The following is a 19,112-nucleotide window of genomic DNA, read 5'->3' as shown; positions in this document are numbered from 1 at the left end:
CCTCATCTGTCAGCCTGGATTTTCCTTCTGTAGGTGACAGCACAGTGGAGCAGCCAATACACAAAATTGGCTAAAGACAGTTGTGACTTTACAGCATCTTGGCATTTCAAATTCATGAAGTCGAACTGGGGCTCTGCACTTCTTCATGTGTTTTCTCTCCTGGAGAAGGGTGGAGAACACCATGTGTTGTGGGGTCATGGTCACCACTGGAAAAGTGGCTCATTTTGGACACAGGGTGGATGCATCTAATCGGTAGAGGAATCTTCTGAGAACAAAGAATGTCAGCTCCTAAAGGACAGAGACTGTCTGATTCCTTGGGTAGTCTAATTTCCTTCTCTCTGCCCAGCTTCCCCTGGGACCTATGGGACATGAGGCTTCAATAAAAGTTAAGGAATTTGTCTCTTCTCTCTCTCTCTTTTTATAATTGTTTAAAGTACATATGTCTCCTTTCTCCTCGATTGACCCCCCCTCCCCATCACTCCCAGCCCCCAGGACAAGGCTCCTCCACCCCAGTGGCTGTGTCCATTGGTTATGCTAATATGCATGAATACAAGTCCTTTGGTTGATCTCTAACCCCTCATTTCCCCCGCCCCCCTCCTTCTCTGAAGTTGGACGGTCTGTTCAGTGTTACCTTGTCTCTGGATCTATTTTGTACATCATTTTATGTTGATCATTATATTCCACATATGAGTGAGATCATGTGCTATTTATTTTTCTCTGACTGGCTTATTTCGCTTAGCATAATGCTCTCTAGTTCCATCCATACTGTTGCAAATGGTAAGAATTGCTTCTTTTTTATAGCAGCATAGTATTCCATTATGTAGATATACCATAGTTTTTTTGTTTTTTTTTAATCAACTCATCTGCTGATAGGTACTTGGGCTGTTTGCAAATCTTAGCTATTGTAAATTGTGCTGCTATGAACATAGGGGTGCATATATCCTTTCTGATTGGTGTTTCTGTTTTCTTGGGATATATGCCTAGAAGAGGATTACTGGGTCAAATGGGAGTTCCATTTTTAACTTTTTGAGGAAACTCCATACTGTTTTTTACAGTGGCTGCACCTTTCTGCATTTCTACCAGCAGTGCACAAGGGTTCCTTTTTCTCCACATTCTCGCCAGTACTTGTCATTTATTGATTTGTTGATGATAGCCATTCTGACAGGTGTGAGATGTACTCATTGTTGTTTTGATTTGCATCTCTTGAATGGTTAGTGACTCTGACCATGTTTTCCTATGTTTCTTGGCCTTCTTTATGTCCCTTTCGAGAAGTGTATATTTAGGTCCTTTGCTCATTTTTTGGATTGGATTGTTTATCTTCCTTTTGTTAAGTTATATGAATTCCCTGTAAACTTTGGAAATTAAACCCTTATCTGAGGTAGCATTGGTAAATATGTTCTCCCATGCAGTGGGCTTTCTTGTTGTTTTGTTGATGGTTTCTTTTGCTGTGCAGAAGCCTTTTATTTTGATGTAGTCCATTTGTTTATTTTCTCCTTAGTTTCCATTGCTTTAGGAGCTATATCAGTAAAGATATTGCTATGACAAATGTCTGATATTTTGCAGCTTATGGAGTCTTCTAAGATTTTTATGGTTTCCCATCTTACATTTAAGTCCTTTAACCATTTTAAGTTTATTTTTGTGTATGGTGTATGTTGGTGATCTATTTTCATTTTTTGAAATGTATCTGACCAATTTTCTCAGCACCATTTATTGAAGAAACTGTCTTGACTCCATTGTATGCTATTGCCTTCTTGTCAAATATTAATTGAGCATAATGGCTTGGCTCTATTTCTGGGTTTTCTGTTCTGTTCCATTAGTCTACATATCTGTTTTTGTGCCAGTACCAGGCAGTTTTGAGAACTGTGGCTTTGTGATATAGCTTGATATCTGTCTCTTCTCTTAAAAAAATATCTATATCTATATCTATATCTATATCTATATCTATATCTATATCTATATATCTCTATATCTCTATATCTCTATATCTCTATATCTCTATCTCTATCTCTATCTCTATCTCTATCTCTATCTCTATCTCTATCTCTATCTCTATCTCTATATCTATCTATCTATCTATCTATCTATCTATCTATCTATCTATTGATTTCAGAGAAGAAAGGAGAGGGTGAGAGAGAAACAAACATCAATAATGAGAGAGAATCATTGATTGTTGCCCCTGCATGTCCCATACTGAGGATCGAGCCTGCAACCCGAGCATATGCCCTGACCAGGAATCAAATTGTGACCTCATGGTTCATAGGTCAACACTCAACTGCTGAGCTATGCTGGCTGGGCTGTCTCTTCTCTTTATGTTTCCTCAGGTCACTTCCTATATCTCTGTCTTTCTATTTCAGTTATTTACTGATTCATGACAAATGACCCCAAAACTTGGTTGATAAAAAACAATGGTGATTTATTATTTCTCAAGATTCTGAATGTTGACTGAGTGGTTCTTCTCCTGGTCTCTCTTAAGCTCACCCAGGAGCTGTAGTCAGCTGGTGGATTGGCTGGGTGCTTGGGGAAGCTGGAATGCTTATATAGGTGGATGTCTTTCCTGATGGTCTTTTGTCATTCAGTAATCTTGGCTAGGCTTCCTTTTATGGTGGTGAGAGCATTTTCAAGAGCCCAGGCTCTAATGCACAAGGATTAATCAAGTTTCTGCATTAAACTCCATGACCAAAGCCAGTCACATGGCCAAGTACCAGTCAATGTAGGAAGAAAACACACTGGGACTACTGGAAGAGCAGATAATCAGGGCCACCCAGATAAGCCCATCACACTGCCCTGGGCCCTCCCCACTTGTTTTTGGGGCAGTGCAATTTGCTGTATGAGAATGGGCTCAGGTGCCAGATGACCCAGTCATAGCCTGGCTCCACCATTTGTTAGCTGTGTGACTGGCAAAATGACTCAACTGCTATGTATCTCAGTGTCTTCACCTGTACAATGGGTTGAGCCTAGTCTCTATGGCTCAATGATTGAACATCAGTCATGCACCAGGAATCACTGGTTTGATTCTTAGTCCCAACATATGCTTGGGTTACAGGCTTGATCCCCAGTGAGGGTTGTGAGGAAGCAGCAAATGGATGTTCTCTCTCATTGATGTTTCTATTTGTCCTTTTCCCTTCCTCTCTCTCACACACAAAAAAATCAATAAAAATATGTTTTTAAAATAAAATGGGTTGATATTAATCCATTTCATAGTGTTGTTGTGAGGATTAGATAAGTTATTGTATGCAAAAATAATTAAATTAATGCCAGGCTTGTAGATAGCACTCAATAAACAATGATCATAATTATCACTTTCCCTCATCATCTCTGGCTAATTTGTTGGTGTTCCTGACTGCTCTCCCATCAGTTGTGAATGATAGTTAACTGTTAGAATAGAGACCAGCTACTATAAACATGTTTATTTCTTTCTCAGAAGAATATTATAGATGTCCCCTATTCTCCCCCCATAACCTCCCTCCACCCATCCTCCAAAACCCCTCCCATCTGGCAACAGCCAAAATGTTCTCTTTATTGACCTGAGAAAGAAGAGTAAAGTAGGAGGGATCTCAATACCAGACTTCAAGCTGTATTACAAAGCCACTGTTCTCAAAACAGCCTGGTACTGGCACAAGAACAGACATATAGATCAATGGAATCGAATCGAGAACCCAGATATCAACCCAAATCACTATGCTCAATGAATATTTGACAAAGGAGGCACGAATATACAATGGAGTCAAGACAGTCTCTTCAATAAATGGTGTTGGGAAAATTGGACAGATACATGCAAAAGAATGAAACTAGATCACCAACTTACACCATACACAAAAATAAACTCAAAATGGATACAGGACTTAAACATCAGACGGGAAACCGAAACCATAAAAATACTAGAAGCATCCACAGGCAGCAAAATCTCAGACATATGCCAAAAGAACTTCTTCACTGATACTGCCCCTAGGGCAATGGAAGCTAAAGAGAAAATAAACAAATGGGACTACATAAAAATAAAAAGCTTTTTTACAGCAAAAAAACCCATCAACAAAACAACAAGGAAGTCCACTGTGTGGGAGAACATATTTGCAAATGTCATCACTGGTAAAGGTTTAATCTCCAACATCTACATACAGCTTATACAACTAAATAAAAGGAAGATGAATGATCCAATTAAAAAATGGGCAATGGACCTAAATAGAATATTTTCAAAAGAAGACAGAAGGAAGGCCAAAAAGCACATGAAAACATGCTCAAAGTCACTAGTTATCCGAAAGATGCAAATCAAAACAACAATGTGGTACCATCTCACACCTGTCAGAATGGCCAACATCAACAAATCAACAAACGACAAGTGTTGGCGAGGTTGTGGAGAAAAAGGAACCCTCGTGCACTGCTGGTGGGAATGCAGACTGGTGCAACCACTGTGGAGAACAGTGTGGAGTTTCCTCAAAAAACTGAAAATGGAACTCCCATTTGACCCAGTAATCCCACTCCTAGGAATATATCCCAAGAAACTAGAAACACCAATTAGAAAGGATATGTGCACCCTTATGTTCATAGCAGCACAATCTACAATAGCCAGAATTTGGAAACAGCCTAGGTGCCAGTCAGCAGATGATTGGATCAAAAAACTATGGTACATCTACACAATGGAATACTATGCTGCCATAAAAAGAAGGAATTCTCATCATTTGCAATAACCTGGATGGAACTGGAGAGCATCATGCTGAATGAAATAAGCCAGTCAATGAAAGAGATATACCACATGACCTCACTCATTTATGGATAATAAAGAACATTATAAACTGATGAACCAAAAGATAGATATAGAGACAGTAAAGCAACAAGCAGACTGTCAAATTACAGCAGGTAGGGTAGGGAGATCTGGGGGAGATAATAGATCAACTGAAGGACTTGTATACATGCATATAAGTACAACCAATGGACACAAAACTCTGGGGAGAGAAGGTATGTATGGGAGGGGGGGAAATGTTAAAATATGTACACAGATAATAATTTAATAAAAAATGTAAAAAAAAAATGTTCTCTGTATTGAGTCTGTTTCTGTTCTGCTTGTGTGCTTATTTTGATTTTTAGATTGAATTGTTAATAGATATGTATTTATTGCCATTTTATTATTCCTATTCTTGATTTTTTTTCCTTTTTCTTCTTCTTGAAGAAGACCCTTCAACATTTTATGTAATTCTGGTTTGGTGGTAATTCTGGTTTAGTGGTAATTCTGGTTTAGCTTTTTCTTATCTGGGAAGCTCTTCATCTGATCTTCAATTCTAAATGAGAGCTTTGCTGGGTAGAGTAATCTTGTTATAGGTCCTTGCTTTTTATCACTTTGAATATTCCTTGCTACTCCCTTCTGGTCTGCAAAGTTTCTATTGAGAAGTGAGTTGAAGTCCTATGGGTGCTCGCTTGTAGATAGCTAACTGTTTTTCTCTTACTGCCTTTAAGATTCTTTCTTTGTCTTTAACCTTTTGCATTTAAATTATGATGTGTACTAGGCCTCTTTGGGTTCATCTTCTTTGGGACTCTTTGTGCTTCCTGGTCTTGTAATTCTCTTTCTCTCACCAGGTAAAGAAACTTTTCTGTCATTATTTCTTCAAATAGGTTTTCAATTTCTTGCTCCCTCTTCTCTTTCTGGAGCCCCCATGATACAAATGTTGGGATGCTTGAAGTTGTCCCAGAAGCTCCTTATACCAGAATCCATATATTTGGATTCTTTTTTCTTTTTGCTCTTCTGATTGGGGTATTGTTTATTCCCTGTAAATTATTCTTTATTTCAGTTAGTCTATCCTTCATTTCTGACTGGTCCTTTTTTATGTTGTTGATATTCTTACTATGTTCTTTGAAATTCTCTAAGTTCTTGAGCATCCTTAAAACCAGTGTTTTGAATTCTGTATCTGTTACTTGCTTGCTTCCATTTCATTTAGTTCAGTTTCTGGAGATTCCTCCTGTTCTTTCTTTGTGAGATGCTTCTTAATTTTTAAAAATTACTTATTTATTTATTTACTTTACTGATTTCATAGAAGAATGGAGAGGGAGAGAGAGAGACAAGAACATCAGTGATAAAAGAGAATCGATTGGCTGCCTCCTGCATGCCCCACACTGGGAACAGAGTCACAATCTGGATTTGACCACAACCTCTGGTTCACAGGTCCACACTCAACCACTGAACCATGCTGGCTAGGCTGTGACATGCTTCTTTGTCTCTGCATTTTGGCTGTTTCTCTGTGCTTGTTCTATGTATTAGGGTAGATCTGCTATGTCTCCCACACTTGATAGAGTGGCCTTGTGTAGTAGGTGTACTATAGGCCCAGTGGCTCAGCCTCCCCAGTCACCTGAGCTAGGTGTTCCAGGGGTGCCCTTGTGTGGACTGTGTGCACTGTCTTATTGTATTTGAGCCTTCATTGCTGTTGGCATCACTGGAAGGGATTTACCCCCACCCAGGCCAATTAGCTGTGAGAACCAGCTGTGACTACAGTGAGAGATGTTGTGCAGAAGCCAACCCTATAGAGCAACACTGGTTTTAAGGATGCTCAAGAACTTAGAGAATTTCAAAGAACATAGTAAGAATATCAAGGGGCTTTGGTGCTTACTGAGTCCACCCCTTGAATGTGTCTATTGTGGAGGTGGTAGGGTTGTAATCCAGTGTGGTTGAAACTGACCACCGGGAACACTGGTTCTGGAGCCTCCCGGGAGGTGCAAAGTCAGCCAATGCCTATACCTTGCCCAGGGCCATCCAGCATTAACTACAAAGCAATCTGCACATGGCCACCACTTGTGTTGGGCTTGGAGGTGCCCAGAAGACACCAACCTATGAACCAAGGTGGGCTGTGGCTAGTGCTGGGTCTGGGGCCACTTATTGTGAGGTATGAGACATGGTTATGCCAACTGATGCTTGTTTGAGATATTTTAGAAAAATCCAAAGCATGAAGCAAGAGAGGCCACTTGTATGGAAAAACCACTGGGAATGACTTGGATGAGCCTGCAAGTAGGGGGGGTGGGGTCTCAGGGAATCACCAGAGTGGGGTGAAAACTGTGAGCCAGGTTGGTGGAGATTTAGATATTGTGCCCACCTGCTGGCTCTGTGGTGGGGAGGGCCTCTGCCAGCACTTCTCTCTGGGAAAGCTAGCCCTCCAGCTCTTGCCCTGATTCCAGACCTGTCCAAGCTCCTGTCAAACTGCTTCCCCAGGGCTGGAGATCAGAGGGAGTGACTCCGAATCAATCTGTGCACTCCCAGCCCTTAAGAGGAACTGCCTGGGTTCCAGCATCCTCTGTGTCTCTCAGCTACAATCCTTGATGGTTTTTACAGCCAGAAGTTGCAGGGATTTCTCTTTTCAGTACTGGAATCCTGATGTAGGATTGAGACCCCTCCCTCCTTAGGGAAGCCTCCACAGCTATGATACCCCTCCCTATTTTAAACTGCCACATTTGGGTGTGAGACCACTTCGTTCCTCCATTCCGCCCCGAGTCTCTGCCCCTCCTATCTGCCCCAAGGTCTCCATGTGCTTCTTCTTTAATTTCCTAGTTTTAGGACTTCTATTCAGCTAGATTTCAGATAACTCCGAATGATGGTTGTTCTGTATTTTAGTGTGGTTGTAGGAGATGGCATGTCCCTCACTTACCTGTGCCACCATCTTGACTGGAACCTCCGAGAACAAGGTTTTTTTGTGTTTTGCTCACCATTGTTTTCTTACCCAGTGCCTAGCTCACAATAGACACTCAACAAGTGTTGAATGAATTATTGAATGTACTCCTGGATAATACTCCAAGAAACAGAAAATAATATAACTTTTGGAACACGGTAGAAGGTTTGAAAAGAAATACTTATTGATTTACTCCCAATTTTTTATTTCAAAAATTTTCACTCTTGCAGAAAAGTTAATGCGAGCACTCATATCCCCTTCACCTAGATTCACCAGTGTTAACATTTTGCTTCTCTTTATCTCTCTCTCCCACTTGAAAGTAAGTTGCAGGCATCACACTACCTCACACCTAAATAATTCCTATGAATCTCCTAGAGAGAATCACAATACTCCAAAACTTTAACATTATAGCAACATTATCAACATTATATTACCTAACATTGTACTCCACATTCGAATTTTTCTAATTATATCAATAATAGCTTTCTTCTTTAAAAAAAAATATTTTTCAACCCAGGATCCAATGCAATAAAGGACTGTGCATTGCATTTAGATGTCAATGTCATAACTCCTTCTGTCCTTTTATCTGGAGCAGTTCCATAGTTTTTGTTTTGTTTTATTCTCTTACTAGTAGCCCTGTGCACAAATTCATGTGCCAGTAGCTCTCTGCGGGGTCTGGCCACTCTGTGCCTGCTGCCCAGAGGCTCTCCACGGCCTAGAGGCCCATCCGCAGCTGGGCGCAGAACGCTTGCCTCATTGCTGGGGGCAAGTGTTCTGTGCCCCAGCCTAGCCAGAGGCCTATCCGCGGCCCGGCACAGAACACTTGCCTTGTTGCTGCAGTGACAAAGCAAACATTCTGCCAGGCTGCTCATGCTGCCCACTCTCAGCGGCTGCCCTCCTCCAGGACTGGGGGACTCCAGCAGGGCTGAGATGACTAGGTGCCACCATCTTGTGACTATGGGCACTGCCATCTTTGTGACAGAGTGACAGTTAATTTGCATATTACCCTTTTATTAGATAGGATGACATTGACATTTTAAAAGAGTCCAAGCTAGTTGTTCTATAGAATATATTTTGTAGAATATGCTTGAATTTATCTGATTATTTTTTCATGATTTAAATTCAGTTTAAACATTTTTGAAACAATATATTCTAGCTACATGTATTATTTTCTCTAAGGAAACTTCAAGGTTAACTGAACTCTCTACCTAGTATCCATTCCATGAGGGCAATCATAAGTATAATTTATAGATAGACATAGAGATAATAGATAGATGATAGATAGATGATAGATAGATAGATAGATAAAAATTGTAAGGCATTGTCTCACCTGATGATTATGAAAGCTACAAATCCAAAATCTGCAGGATGGAAAAGTTGGATACATCGGTAAGAGACAATATTGCAACTCAAATCTACAGACTTCTGGAAAAATTCCCTCTTGGCCGTGGCTTGGTGGCTCAGTTGGTTGGAGTATCACTCCGAAGGGCTGTAGATTTCATTCTGGTTAGAGCACATACCTAAATCGCATGTTTGATCCCCTGTCAGGGCAAGCAATTAATGTTTCTCTCTCACACATTAATGTTCTCTCTCTCCCTTTCTCTTTCTCTAAAATAAAAAATAAAAAACATATCTTTGGGTGAAGATTAAAAAAAATGTCCTCTTATTCAGGGGAAGTCAGTCTTTTGTTCTGTTTGGAGCCTTCAACTGATTGGATGGCCCACCCACATTTTGAAGGGCAATCTGCTTTATTCAAAGTCTAATTTAAATGTTAATATCATCCAAAATATCTTCACTGAAACATTCATTGGATTTTTTTTTCTTTTTTCTTTTTCGGTTGATTGTTCTTTGCTTCTTTATATTTCAAATCTTTGACTTGATTCTTGTATTCCTCTAGTCTGCTGTTGGGTATCTGTATAATATGTTTTATTTCAGACAGTTTATGTTTAATTTCTAGTTGGTCCTTTTTCATATCCTCGAGGGTCTCATTAAATTTATTGGCCTTTTCTAGGAAATTCTTGAAAAACCTTATAACTATGGTTTTGAACTCTATATCCAGTCGTTTGTTCTCCTCCATTTCTTTCATTTGTGATCTGTTTTCTTGTCTCCTCATTTTTGCTGCTTCCTTGAGCTGGTAGGGTGGCTTTGTGTGCTAGGTGTCCTATATAGTTCAATGCGTCAGCCTCCCAGTTACCTGAGGTGGACACTCTTGGTGCACCCCTTTGTGGACTGTGTGTACAGCCTTGTAGGTAAATCTTAATTGTTGTTGGTGTCACTGGGAGGAAATGACCTCCAGGCCAGTTGGTTGTGAGGGCCTGCTGTATCTATAATGGAAGAATTACTGTGCTAGAGACATGCTTATGGGGCAGGACTTGTTCCAGTAGGGCTTTGGTGCTCACTGAATCTGCCTCTTGAATGTGTCTCTTATGAGAGTAGTTGAAATCAGGTGTCGTCTCACACAGACCACTAGATACACTAGCTTCTGGATCTCCAATGGGGTACAGGTCAGCTACTGTCTGAGGCCACCCAGCAGGAGCTACAGCAAGAACTACAGTTTTCTCCTCTTTCTTGGGGTTTGGAGGTTTTGGAGCTATCTTACTGGAGCTGCAGTTTATTTGGTTAAGCTGCGACAAGGGAGGCCATTTATGTGCAAAAGCCACTGCATGGAGCTTGGGTGTGTTTGTAGATTGTGCAGGGTGGGGACTCAGGGTGTTACTAGTCTAGGGCATGACAAACAACAATGGCTGCCAGTCAGCTTTCTTTGCCTTTTTGAGTTTTCAAGTCCCCGCTTTCCGTAAACAATGATTGCTGGAATCAAACAAACCTTTTAATGCATGGGCTGATGCTCAACTACTGAGCCACCCCAGCCAGGACTCATAATGCATTTCTTGATTATAACTGGGGTCCAGGGCACATGGATCCCCTCTACTAAGGGATCCCCTGAGATAACTTTTCAGTTCAGGGGTGATGGCCTCACAACAGTTGCTGATTAATTTCTTCATCTATTAATTGTACAATATATTCACGGCATTCTACAGAGCTCAGGCCTGGGTCTTTTATAATGGAATCCAATGTGACTACTGTATCAGCTCTCTGAGGGCTCACAGTCCATACACTCTGTAAAATGTTGGGCACAAGTGCATAGGAGAAAGATGGACATGACTTAGTGGTGGGGCCATTGAAGGCCTCTGAGAGGAGTAGGTGATAACATTAGTTCTAAAGGAATGGAGAGAACTATGGAAAGCTTTGTGAGGACAGGAGAGATCTGCCTTACTATCCCTGTATCTCCAGTGACCTGCACAGAGACAGACACAAACTGATAAATATTTACATAAAAGAAGTACGCTATTTTGATATAAGGCCCTTCTATTTTCATGCAGAAAACATGTCTGTGTCAAATTACCAGACAAAGGCAAAGTGTGTCTTCACCTGCAGGTAACTGAAAATTCTGTCTCACCTGGCTCAAGCATTAAAAAAACACATCTTGGCCCTAGCTGGTTTGACTCAGTGGATAGAGCTTTGGCCTATGGACTGAAGAATCCCAGGCTCTATTCGGGTCAAGGGCACGTATGTTGGTTGCAGGCTCCTCCCCAGCCTGGGTCCTGGGTACGTGCAGCAGGCAACCAATCGATATGTTTCTTTCATACTGATATTTCACTCTGTCTTTCCCTCTCTCTTCCACTCTCTCTAAAAATCAGTGGCGATGTCTTTGGGTGAGGATACAAAAAACAAACAAACAACAACACTTTGTCACAATTAAGGAGTCTTAAGTTTAGGAGCTCTGGAGGGAGGATAGTGCATTTTAGAAGATGGCGGAAGTAAGGAGAGCTTCAATCCCTTCCACCTCTCAGATCTGCTTGTTCTCAGACCCTCGTGGTCCCAAAATGGCTGCTGAAGTTCCCAGCCTCATATGAAGACACAATAGTCATTAAGAAACATCCTCTGAAACTATTTCATTTATTTATTTAGTGAACATCTACTGAGCTCCTACTCTGTGCCAGGCCCTGAACTGCATGGCAGTGGGACTCAGTGTAACCAAGAGAGCCCAGTCCTGCCCTCAGAGTTCCCAGTCCTGTTGCTCTTAAGCTTGAGCACTTGCTGTTTTCAATCTTTCATTTACTTTTTCATCGCAACCCTTATCCACCTCGAGGATTTTCTTAGGAGAGCTCAAGTAAAGCCATGGCCTGCTACTGAAAGCAAGGGGGCCCACAGTTCTGAGAGAAACTCCCCCAAGTTCACCCAACGCGAAGCAGGGAGCCAGTGGGGCACCATGGCCCTTGCTTATCTCTAACTCCGGGTCCGGGTCCACAGGCTGGGCTACTTCAAACCCTGTTGACTGCACCAGGTAGATATTCACGTAAGAAACAGGCAAACCTGGAGAGGATTTTAACGAGTTTATTTGAGCCAAACTGGCCACATATGCCAGAGAGCAAGATCTCAAATGCTCCCTCTATCTTACCAGTTTTAGCCATTTATTTTATTTTATTTTTTTCTTTTAAATCAATCTTTATTGTTCATACTATCACAAAGGTTCCTCATCTCCTCCCCCCTCCACCAGGCTCCCACCCCACCCTCCGCCCCCTCCCCAGCCCCCACCGTCCTCATCCACAGGTGCAGTTCATGTTCAGTCTCTTCCTCCCCGCGCCCCCCCCCCCCACAGTAAATCCCCTTCCAGATAGCAAATCAGCCACTCAGCACCTTCCCATATCAACAACACCTCCACATGCCCAATGACACACCCCACACAAAAGACACCTCCAAACAGGTCAACCAGCCTCATCCAGGCCCCACCCAAGGCACCCACAGATCAACACCCCAGCCCTACACCAACTCAACACATCCAGATCCAAGCCCTCATCACCTGATTCAGCAGACCCCCAAGTTCCCACAAAAGTTTCCAGCCATGTCTGAGAGGCAGCCGTGGGGCAGGGGCAGGCGAGGAGCTAGCTGTTCCTGGCCTGGCTGCTTCGGGCCTGGCCTCTGTTGCTCTGGTTCATTCCACAACCAGCTGCTCCGGGTCTGGTCACTGCCGCCCCCTACCCAGTCGCTCCGGACCTGGCCGCTGCTGCTCCGGGCCTGGCCGCACCTGACCCAGCTGCTCCGGGCCTGGCCGCTCCCAGCCTGGCAGCCGCTTCTCCGGGCCTGGCCACATCAAACCTGGCTGCTCCAGGCCTGGCCACTCCCAGCCTGGCAGCTGCTGCTCCGGGCCTGGCCACACCAGACCTGGCTGCTCCGGGCCTGGCTGCTCCCAGCCTGGCAGCTGCTGCTCTGGGCATGGCCGCACCAGACCCGGCTGCTCCGGGCCTGGCTGCTCCCAGCCTGGCAGCCGCTGTTTCGGGCCTGGCCACACCAGACCCAGCCGCTCCTGGCCTGGCCGCTCCCAGCCTGGCAGCTGCTGCTCCGGGCCTGGCCGCACCAGACCCGGCTGCTCCGGGCCTGGCCACTCCCAGCCTGGCAGCCGCTGCTCCGGGCCTGGCTGCTCCCAGCCTGGCAACCGCTGCTTCGGGCCTGGCCGCACCAGACCCGGCTGTTCCTGGCCTGGCCGCTCCCAGCCTGGCAGCCGCTGTTTCGGGCCTGGCCACACCAGACCCAGCCGCTCCTGGCCTGGCCGCTCCCAGCCTGGCAGCTGCTGCTCCGGGCCTGGCCGCACCAGACCCGGCTGCTCCGGGCCTGGCCGCTCCCAGCCTGGCAGCTGCTGCTCCGGGCCTGGCCGCACCAGACCTGGCTGCTCCGGGCCTGGCCGCAGTTTTAGCCATTTAAGTGGGTGACTGAGGGTGTCTCCTGTTAATAACCAGGAAACCTGTCTTGAAGTGGTGGGTTGGTGCTGAGCATCCATTTCCACTTCCCCCTTGTCTGCCTTCCTGCGTGCAGGGGCTGAAAGCTGGAAACTATATTTCTCAGATTCCCCTGCATTAGGGTCTGTCTCACATTTTGGTTCTTCTAATTGGATGCACTCACACATTTGACTGTGGACATGGAGTGGAGGCCATGCTTCTGGCTCCGCCATTGTGGAAGTATCTACAATACTTTCCCATGGCAATATTTCTGATTAGAGCAGTTTCCTGATGGCCGTTGTCCCATCATTGTGACAAATTCCTGGTTGTGCTGCCTTCCTGACCATGGCAGTGAGAGCCAATTCCCAATTAAGAATCAAGATCCTGATCATAGAATCAACTGAAAACGAATATTGCCTGTGGAAAACCAAGATGGCGGCATAGGGTAGACACCCGAATGCAGCCTACCACAACAAATTTGAATTTAGAACTGGAAAACAGGGGAAACATCACCCTGAAGCACCGGACGGCTGGCTGAGAGGAGGCTCTGTCATCTGGGAAGAAGAGAGAAGGCACGCTGAGCTTCAGGAATTGTGAAGGTGTGGTGAACTGCGTGAATGAAAAGGCAGCCACAGAGTTTGCTGCTGGCTTGCTTGCAGAGTGCAGAGAGGGCGGGCCGAGTTTGCCTCTGGCTTACTTTTGGTGAGCAGAGAGGGCGGACAGCTAACTCACAGGAGGAAAACAGAAGTACTGGTACCCTATTGCTCTGATAGACGTTCCAAGGCAGGGAGAGGCCAGACTGTCAGGCAGTGGACAGAGATCTCTGGAGGTGTGTGAAGCCAGTGGCCATTACTGCCGGACTCAGAAACCAGACCCTCGTAGGGAGGGGCTGAATAAAGCTTGTCTGCACCACCCGGAGACTCTGACCCATCCAAGCGGAGCACAGAAGCCTTTCCAGTGGCTAGCTTTCTCATTCACCGCAAATAGAACTCTCCTAGAGAGGAACAGATAGGAATCCAAAGCTTGTCTGCGCTTATACCAATGAGGTGTGCGCATCTGCAACCAATCTTGCGGGATTCAACAAAGCTTGTCTGTGCCACCCCGAGACTCTGCCCCATCCAAGCAGAATACAGAAACCCTCCTAGCTGAGACACTTCTGATCCTCATAGCCAATTGGCTTGGAGATCAGCACTTCCCAGTGATAGCAACAACAAGCAAGGCTTAACAACAAGACTGCACACACAGCCCACAAAGGGCTACACCAAGACTGTTCACCTCAGGTAACTGGGAGGCTGATCCACTAAACCATATAGAACACCTTAGCACACAAAGCCACCCTACCAACTCAGGGAAGCTGTGAAAATGCTGAGACAAGGAAACAGATCACAAACAAAAGAAATTAAGAACAAGAAGTGACTGGATATAGAGTTCAAAACCATAGTTATAAAGTTTTTCAAGAATTTCCTAGAAAAGGCCGATAAAATAAATGAGACCTATGAAGATATGAAAAGGGATCAACTAGAAATAAAGAATACATTGTCTGAAATAAAAAAAATATTATACAGAGTCCTAAAAACAAAATGGAAGATCATAAGAATCAAGTCAAAGATTTGGAACACAAAGAGCCAGAGGACATTTCTCCACAGAAGCAAAAAGATAAAAGCATCCAGAAAGTTGAAGATAGTGTAAGAAACCTCTGGGACAATTTTAAACGAAATTTATTCCCAACATCAGAATTATGGGAGTACCAGAAGAAAAGAGAGAGAGCAAAATACTGAGAACATACTGGAAGAAATAGTGACAGAAAACTTCCCCCACCTGGGGAAAGAAATAGACTTACAAGTCCAGGAAGCACACAGAACCCCAAATAAAAGGAATCCAAAGAGGACCACATCAAGAGACATCATAATTAAAATTCCAAGAGCAAAAGGCAAAGAGAGAATATTAAAAGCAGCAAGAGAAAAGCAGGTAGTTACCTATAAAGGAGCACCCATACATTTGTCAGCTGATTTCTCAACAGAAACCATGCAGGCCAGACGGGAATGGCAAGAAGTATTCAAGGTGATGAACGGCAAGAACCTACAGCCAAAATACTCTACCCAGCAAAGCTATCACTCAGAATCGAAGGCCAGATAAAGAGCTTCACAAATAAAAAAAAGCTAAAGGAGTTCATCACCACCAAACCAAAATTACATGAATTGCTGAAGGGGGTTCTTTAGGAAGAGGAAGAAGATAAAGATAAAAATTATGACTAACAAATACATAACTATCAACAAGTGAAACTAAAAGCCAAGGGAATTAAAAAACCTGGTGAACAATATTAACTAGTGAATATAATAGAATCAGAGGTATGGAAGGGGTGTGGACTGACGATTCTCGGGGAAAAGGGGAGTGGGGGGTGTGGGAAGAGACTGAACAAAAACTGTGCACCTATGGATGAGGACAATGTGGGGTGGGAACCTGGTGGAGGGGAGCAATTGGGGGGGGGGAGGGAAAGAGGAACATTTGTAATAATCTGAACAATAAAGATTTTTTTTTAAAAAAAGAATATTGCCTGTGTTTTGTCACCAAAAATAATTTATTCAGGAATGGAAAAAGGGTTGCAACCCAGTGCACATACACAAGCCACATGCACATGCTGGCCTGCGTGCCAAAATGGAGGGGTATTTATAGAAGGGAAGAGGAAGTTAAGGGGATGGAAGTCAGAACCATAGAGCTTTATTATAAACATAGATTCTTCATGTAGGGTTCTCCCATGTAGGGTTCTAGTGATTGCATAGAGCGTGAGAACTTCCATAAGCCCAGGCTCCTACCAAGGACCCTCTCGACTGAGGATACTTTCTTTGAATTGATTTTTGTTTTTATTTCACAGAGGGAGGGAAAAGGAAAGAGAGAGATAGAAACATCAATGATGAGAAAGAATTATTGATCAGCTGCCTCCTGCAAGCCCCCTACTGGGGATGGAGCCCACAACTCAGGCATGTTCCCTGACTGGGAGTCAAACCTTGACTTCCTGGTTCATAGGTTGATCCTCAACCACTGAGGTACACCAGCTGGGCCTGCGTATATTTTCTTAAAGTTCCGATTAGTTCTTATCAATAGAAAGGACGTGGGCCACTGAAAATCCCAGGCTTTTGGTCTGGCTCTGAAGTGGTACTTAAATGGTCCACACAGAGTCTATCTGTTTAACCTTTCTGGCACTTCTATAAGTCACATAACACCTTTATATATATAATAAATGCTTTTATGCAAAAATGAGCTAGAATGGGTCCTGGTCTCTGTAATGAGCTGTGTAAATTTGTCATGGTTAATGTAACAAATTACCACAAACTGTTGCTAAAACAGCAAAATTTATCCTCTCACAGTCTGAAAACCAGAAGTCTGCAACCAACTTTATCAGGGGGTTAAAATCAAGCTGTCAGCAGGCCACGCTCCTCTGGAGGCTCTGGGGAACCTGTTCCTTGTCACCTCCATATTCTGGTGGCTCTTGGAACTCCTTGGCTTATGGCCGCATCACTCAGTTTTTGCTCCTCCTCTTCTTTGTATCTGAGCTCCCTTTGTCTCTCTTTTATAATTAAAAGACACTGGAAATACTGTGTTTCCCTGAAAATAAGACATCCTCCGAAAATAAGACCTAGTGCATGGAAAGATAAGACATTCCCTGCAAATAAGACCTAGCGCAACTTTGGGAGAAAAAATTAATATAAGACACTGTCTTATTTTCGGGGAAACAGGGTAGTAATTAGGGCCCACGCTGATAATCCCGGATAATCAACACCAAAATCCTTAATGTAATTACATTAAAAATACTTTTTTTTTTTTTTTCAAATAAGGTCACATTTGCATGCTCTGTGGATGAGGTTGTGGCTATCTTTTGGAGAGCATTTTACAGCCTGCCACAGGAATAAGCACAAAACCTTTCTGAGAGCTCCTAACTCCACAGCTGACTCTGGGTATCAGAACCCAGAGTTTGGGGCTGCGAGAGCAGTAAGAAATTGAGAGCAGAGAGCCCATCCTGGAGGAGCCCCAGAGGGGAAGACCAAATTCAGTGTCCTGAAAGGAAAAAGAGAACTCTCAGCACAGGGATCTATAGCCACTGAACATTTCCCGGTACATTGAAAGCACAGTGAGCTGGTTGCTGTCATTCCTGTTATTCAGCAAGAAAGGAGAAAGGTGACGAGAAGGGCATTGTCTGCCCTTTAAAGGAGCAGCTCATAAGGGGCTCCGATCACTTCAACTCTTATGTGTGGCCAGAGCTTAGGGCCACGGGTGCAGGGATGGTTGAAGAATGCTGTTTTAGAGGAACACTCTTGAATCCACTTACAAGCCAGGGCTTCTCCGAGTTAAGGAAGAAGAGGAGAATAAACATAGAGACAGCTGGCTGCAGGCTCTGCCACTCCAGCTTTGTGGACAGTCGTATGATCGCTTGATGGCTGGAGCTGTGGCTCCATATTTTGGACTGAGGCTGGAGCATCAGCCAGAGATAAGGAGCCTGGACCCACTATGACATCCTGTCCTCTAAGGCAGCACTGTTCAAATCTAAATATTATGTGAGCCCCACCTGTCACTTAACATTTTCTAGGAGCCACATTTAACAAGTAAAAAGAAATGTGTGAAATTATTTTTACATATACTTTATTTGACCCAATATATCCAAAGTATTACTGTTTCAACATGTAACCAACATGAAACTTATTGTTAGTGAGATTTTACAGTGGATAAAATTCTGTGCATCCATCCACCTATTTCCTAGCTTTGTCCATTGAGAGGGGGCAGAAGCAACAATATTCCTGTGGCAGTCAGCCCACCCAGCACCCAGATCAGGATTTTGTAACACTGTCTCCACAAAGCGGAGCCAGAGCTCCTGGACGAAAAGGCTGTTTACAGAGCTGAGGCAGGGAGAATACAAGGTGAGCCTGGGGCATCTCATTCCAGAAAGCAAGGAGGTGCTCAAAGGACGAGGGGACCCATGGAAAGGGCTTAGGAGCCATCTTGAAAGGGTTCCCATTGGCCTAAGTGAGGGCAGTTCCAGCATCAACTGAAATTATAGCAAAGAATTACAACACACTGAATGACATAAGAATTCAGTAGTTCACGCCATTATAAATCCATTGGCAAATACATGCCTGACGGAGGGGAGCAAAGCTCTTCCTAAGAGTAGAATGCCAATGAATAATGTGTAAAGAAGGGTGAAGTGATTTGATAACTGACATAATATTAACATGCAGGCTGTGGGCTCTGACCACCCGAATGTCCCCCTCTGTCCAAGACCCCTTGGACACCATCAGTGGATGCTAAATTGAATGGTTGAAGTTTGAGAAGTAACAGGTATTTGCATAGTCCCAAAGTCCCTCCACATATTTAGTATAAAGAGAAAAATAGTAAATCTACAGTGGAGAGACTTGGCAGGCACCATCTAAACATTTTTTTAAAATAAAACCTATTCCAATTGCAGGGTCTCTTTTATAGCTGAGCACAGCTCAGCCTGCACAGCTACATTTCAGTGCTGAGCTGCACGTGGCATGTGGAGCGCATTAAACAACGCAGCTCTGCATGGACCTGCTGGCTAGACTTCTCATCACGTGCAAGGATGAATGTTATCATTAAGGCACATTTATTTTCAAGTGATTTACATACAACAGAATGCATCTCCACTCACATACCCTCAAAGAAACCACACACGCAGCAATCACAC

The sequence above is a fragment of the Pipistrellus hanaki genome (genome assembly GCF_964339955.1).
Source record: "Pipistrellus hanaki genome assembly, chromosome: 15".
NCBI lineage: Eukaryota > Metazoa > Chordata > Mammalia > Chiroptera > Vespertilionidae > Pipistrellus > Pipistrellus hanaki.
Note: the sequence above shows the minus strand (reverse complement) of the source record.